We start from the raw sequence: 6,339 nt of genomic DNA on the forward strand, positions 1-6,339 counted from the left end.
GATGTGTGTGTTGTGTATGTTGGTGGTGTGTGGTGTATAGTATATGTGAGCAGCATGCTGTGTGGTGTGTATGTGATGTGTGTGTTGTGTATGTTGGTGGTGTGTGGTGTATAGTATATGTGAGCAGTATGCTGTGTGGTGTGTATGTGATGTGTGTGTTGTGTATGTTGGTGGTGTGTGGTGTATAGTATATGTGAGCAGTATGCTGTGTGGTGTGTATGTGATGTGTGTGTTGTGTATGTTGGTGGTGTGTGGTGTATAGTATATGTGAGCAGTATGCTGTGTGGTGTGTATGTGATGTGTGTGTTGTGTATGTTGGTGGTGTGTGGTGTATAGTATATGTGAGCAGTATGCTGTGTGGTGTGTATGTGATGTGTGTGTTGTGTATGTTGGTGGTGTGTGGTGTATAGTATATGTGAGCAGTATGCTGTGTGGTGTGTATGTGATGTGTGTGTTGTGTATGTTGGTGGTGTGTGTGGTGTATAGTATATGTGAGCAGTATGCTGTGTGGTGTGTATGTGATGTGTGTGTTGTGTATGTTGGTGGTGTGTGTGGTGTATAGTATATGTGAGCAGTATGCTGTGTGGTGTGTATGTGATGTGTGTGTTGTGTATGTTGGTGGTGTGTGGTGTGTGTGGTGAGTGTGTGTGGTTGTGTGGTTTATATATACTGTGTTTGGTGTGTGTGTGTGCGCACATGGTGTGCGTGTGTGCTGTGTGTGGTTGTGTGATATGTGTGTGAGCGTGCCTGTGTATGAGTGTATGTGTGTGTGAACATGTGTGTGCGTGTGTGTGAATAGGAATGTGTGAGTGATTATTTGTAAAGGAGTATTCGAATGTTCTATGCCTGTGTGTGAGTGTGAACATATATGTCTCCATCATGAAGACAGCTGGGTAAGAAGTTAACAAAATTATTAAGTGGATTACTTTTAATACACCATGCCAAGCATGGAAGCATGTGGATCCTCTTGCTGACTGCTTGACAACATCCTTTTGACTCTTCCAGATTGCCTCAGCCAGCTCCAGCGTGGATGTTGGAGCTGAGCCAGCAGCAGAACAGGAAGACAGAGTCAGTGCTGTGTTCAAGTTCAGGCAGAAGGTCACCAGTCCCATCTACTCTATTTTATCTCTGACTTCTTATATGTACCCTGGTGACCTGAAACCAAAGGAGAGGCATTAACAAACCCAAACCTCCCCAAAGCGGGGAAGCTTTGATCCTCCAATACTCACAAGTACCTGGGAGGGTGCGGAGCCTGAGTGTCTGCTCGGAATGGGTGTGGTCCTGAGCAAATGTTGGACTCCAAGACCAGCAAAATGTCTGATTCTTACCAACTAAGTGGGTTTGAAACATATGAGTTTAGCCTGCCATATATTACACAATGAGTCAAGTGTCAATTATCGGTCTCTCTGGCTTTCCTCTATTACCATAGATCAACAAAAGTTGAATTTCAATAGTCTTCCAAGGAACTGAGATTTCCACTCAGCTCTCCTTATATTAATCATAGCATAAAGAGAGCTACAAGTATTTTGGAATTAAATGGCTGTGCTGCGAATTTATATTCATTCATTTCTTTGACATATGACCATGATAGTAATAGCAGATGTGGCGATGGCTTCAACTGAGCCCCTGGTGTGAGCCCCTTCTCTTCTAAGTCCCCTTTCCTGTGTGAGAAGACTCTGATTTAGAGCAGTGCCACCCCGTGTCCCTCCTTAAGCCCAGGTGACTGTGGAAAGAGACCCCTGTGTTCAGGGAGCCCACAGTCTAGAGAATACGATTCAAGTAGGGTTTTTGATATGCATTTTTCATTCTCACTCCGGAGTTCATGACCTTCCCCTGGTCACACTAGGCACCTACTTGCTTGAGATTGTGTGTATGGGGTGCGCAGATTACAGCTTCCCATAGGAATTGACACCAAGTCTACTGACGCCAATTCTCAGGTTTATCAAAAGAAATAATGTTTTCTAAATTCCTTTACTGTATCAAGGACAAAGCCTGTTGGAACCAGATCATAGAGTTACTTTTAAGACTTAGAGAAGATGCCCTTACCCTTTGGCAGCCTGGCCTTTGTGTCTGCTGGGAGACGTGAGAGGAGGTAGAAGGGATAGGTGGGCAGAGGGAAGACAGCAGGAGAGACAGGAGGGAGGAGATGCCCAAGTCGAGCTCACTCGGGCTCAGATGTGCTTGAGTAAGGACAATGCTGGGTCAGAGGGCTTTGGGAATGGCTCTCACTGCAGGTCAGCTGCCCACATGCCAGCTGGGTTCAGCCACATCACAGCCCCCATAGTGCTTCAGCTTGGACCAAGAACCAAGGGACTCTGAAGCCGTGCTGTGTCCCTTTGGCATAGTGGGACCAAAGTGGGCTGAGGGTCTCTCTGGAGGGCCCACTGTGGGGTGGTAGTAGAGTGGTCCTTAGAGTGGGGGTGGCAAGGTGGTCCCCTGAACTGACTCTATGACAAGGGTGGTCACCAGGAGCAGCAAATGTTGCCAGAAGCTGGATCCCCAGATCTGGGCAGGGGAAGAGGGAAGAACAAAGACTCCAGTCTTTGTGGGCTGCCTGGATCCTACAGACACCAGGAGGGGAGATCAGAACAGCACAGGCTGGTGAGGGGCCATTTGAAAATGAGGCTAGGCAGGGGTGGAATCTGAGATTCAGGGCCCGTGACCCCAGGTGCTGTGGGACTGGCTCTAGAGAGCCTTTTCCTTGCTATACTGTGAGTGGAGCGCTATACTGTCAAGGAAGGTGGCTGTGGACTGAATGTTTATGTCCCCCCAAATTCCCCAGATTCATCTGTTGAAATCCTAAACCCAACATGACAGTATAAGGAGGTGGGGCCTTTAGGAGGTGATTAGGTCATGAAGGTGGCGCCCTCATGAATGAGATTAGTGGCTCTATAAAAGAGAGCCCAGAGAGACCCTGCACCTCTTCCATCATTTGAGGCCATGGCAAGAAGGTGCCCTCGATGAGGAAGGGATCCTCACCAGACACAGACTCCATCAGCACCTCGATCTTGGACTTTCTTGCCTCCAGAACTGTGAGAAATACATTTCTGTTGTTCAGAAACAAGCCAGCCTATGGCATTTTGTTATAGCAGCTTGGATGAACTAAGACAGAAAATTAGTACCAAGGAGTGGGGACTCCTGTATCAAATACCTAAAAGTGTGGAAGTGGCCTTGTCACTGGGTAGTGCATAGAGGCCAGAAGAATTTTAAAGTTCTAGCTAGGAAAAGCCTATTTTGCCATGGATGGAGCAATAAGGGTGATTCTTGTGAGGGATCAGAGGGAGAAGAGAAGAGCTGTGGGAAATCTTTTGTCTTCCAGGAAAACACCTAAGTGTTTGATAGCAGAATGCTGGTAGAAATATGAACAGTAAAGGCCATTCTGATGAGGTCACATGGAAGTGAGGGACACGTGATTGGACCATGGAGGAAAGGCCATCCTTGTTATAAGGTGGCAAAGAACTTTGCTGAATTGTGGTGTTGTTCTAGGTTTCTGTAAAAGGTAGAACTTATGAGTGATGAAATTGGATATTTGGTTTTAAAAATTGAATATTAGGAAACTTCTACATAAGATGTTAAAGGCATGGCTTGGTTTCTCTTGAGTAATTATAGTAAAGTGTGAGAAGAGAGAAATGGCGCAAACACAATGTTAATCAAAAAGGAAACAGAACTTAAAATTTTGGAAAATTCTCAGCCTATGTATATTGTGGAGAATGAAAAAGCACGTTCAGGAGACAACAGCACCGGTGTGGTCAAGCCACTGTTTGATAAAGAGACTCGAATGAGTTGGTATCTCAAGGGGAGCCAGGTGCTATTTATCAGGACAATGGAAGAGGACCCACAGGCATCTCGGAGATCATTGGGGCTGCCCTTCCCATCACAGTCTTAGAGTGCAAGGGCCTGGGTGGAGAAAGAAGGCCACTGTTGCCCAGTACTACCTCATATCACGGGCTCTTCTTCCTTCATTGCATTTCAGCGCAGCTGTTGAGCCTCAAAATAGTGTGCCTTGTGCTTGGCAAAGCTGGGGGAACATCACTGTCTCCACCTAGATTTTAAAGGATGCCCCCAAAAGCCACAGGGCCAAGGCGGAGAGCTGCTGCAGAGGTCAGGCCACCCCAGAGACTCCAGCAGAGCCATGGAGGTGGACCGCTCCTGAAACCCCATACTAGAAGAGCCACAGAAGCATGATTCCAGGCCAGGGGAGCTGGGGATGGGACCCAGGCATAGAGCTACTACAGAGGTGGGGCCGTGGCAGAGAACAGCCTCAGGGGCAAGCCGACTGCCCTAGTGGGCCTACATGGCAGAACTTCCAGCCAAAGATGATTCTGAGGCTTTACAGTTTTAGACTTACTTGGGACCAGTTACCCCTTTCTTCTTTCCTAGTTCTCCTTTTGGAATGGGAATGTCTATCCTATGCCTGTTTCACCATTGTAATTTGGAAGCACACAACATGTTTGATTTCAGAGGCTCACAATTAGAGGGAAAATTACCTCAGGATGAATCGTACCTGGAGTCTCACCCATATCTGTTTTAGATGAGACTCTAGGCTTTATTTTGTTTTTGTTTTTGTTTTTTTTGAGACAGGGTTTTGCTCTGTTTCCCAGTTGGAGGGCAGTAGTGCAATCACAGCTCACTGCTGCCTTGACCTCACGGGCTCAAGCAATCTTCCCAGCCTAGCCTTCTGAGTAGCTGGAACTACAGGTGTGTGCCACCACGCCTGGCTAATTGTCATATTTTTTGTAGCAATGGGGACTTGCTGTGTTGCCCAGGCTGGGATCAAACCCTTGGGATCAAGTAGTCCACCTCCCAAAGTGCTGGGATTATAGGTGTGAACAACTGTGCCTGGCCTAAGACTCTGGACTTTATACTTCTGAGCTGATGCTGGAAAGAGTGAAGACTTTAGGGGCTATTTGGATGGAATGAATATATTTTGCATGTGAGAAGGGCAGAATTTGAGAAGCCAGGAACAGAATGCTCTAGACTGAACGTTTGTGTTCCCACCAAATTCGTATGTTGAAATCCTAACCTCCAAGGGGATGGTATTAGGAAGTGGGATCTTTGGGAGGTGATTAGGCAATGAAGGTGGATCCCTCATGAATGGGATTAGTGCCTTTGTAAAGGAGACCTCAGACAGCTAGCTGGTACCTTCCACTATGTGAGGAGACACCAAGGTGCCATCTATGAACCAGAAACTAAGCCCTTGCCAGACACAATATCTGCTGGTGCCTTGATCATGGACTTCCAGCCTCTAGAGCTATGAGCAATGAATTGCTGTTTATAAGCCACCCACCCAAGCCACCAGGCTCTTTGGAAATAAAGGGTGTAGGATGAAAAACCTTGAGACATATATGTAATTAAGAGCCTACAATTACAAAAAGCAACAAAACAAACCAAACCAGTCCTTTTCAGGAATAAGGATGATCAGCTGGGCAGGAAACTGCGAGCTCTGGTCTCAGGCTCCTCACGCTCATCCCAGCCCCTGAGAATCAGACGCAGTCTAATTCCCAGCAGAGACGCAGATCAGGGCTTGGACACACCTCTTATTCTCTTTTTATATTTCCTGCTAGTCAAACAATAGGAGCAAAGAACTGTGAAATATTGGTTAGGTTATATGCTATGGTTTCTTTGTTTTTCAGAAAAATATTTGTGGGCAAAATAAGGATTTGGGAATTGCAATCTAAGAGGGAAATAACTGTTTTCCCCAATGTCAAAGATAAAAACCACACATGTTGCATGGGTATGCTTATGAAAACATACACCCTCCTTCATTCACTCAGCCAATGTGTCCTACACCCAGCCCTCCTGTGGTCCAGGCTCCTGCATGCTGGAGCACAGGGAAGTACTGCCTGAGGCTGTGGTTTGAGCTGCCAATCAGGGGAAGATGGAAAGGTGAATTTAGGGGATTCCAGAACAGCTCTTGCTGTGATAGTGATGCCCAGAGAGCTAACAAAGGGGACCCAAGGTCCTTAGAACAAGAGAGAGGGCCAGGAGACCTGGGTCTTTTCCAGAGTCAGAGAGACCATCTCAGTGGGCAGATAGAAGGGCTTGGGGCCACACACACGTGGGCAGCACAGATGCCAGGCAGGTGACAGAGGCAGCATTGGTGCAAAGCATGCATGTAGGGACAGAGGCCCAGAGGTGAGGGGACAGCAGCAGCATACATGGACGGAGCCTCCTCAGAACCGTATCTCCTCTTTTCAGCAAGTGGGTGCATGAAGGTCCCTGTAAAGGAATGGTACCCAGGCCAGGAGACTGTCTGGAGGCCATGCTGAGGCCCGAGTGCAAAGCCATGAGACTGTTGGTTTGGAAGAGAAGCGAGGAGGCTCAGTGTGCTGATTCCAA

This window comes from Macaca fascicularis, chromosome 15 (assembly GCF_037993035.2).
Source record: "Macaca fascicularis isolate 582-1 chromosome 15, T2T-MFA8v1.1".
NCBI classification, from domain to species: domain Eukaryota; kingdom Metazoa; phylum Chordata; class Mammalia; order Primates; family Cercopithecidae; genus Macaca; species Macaca fascicularis.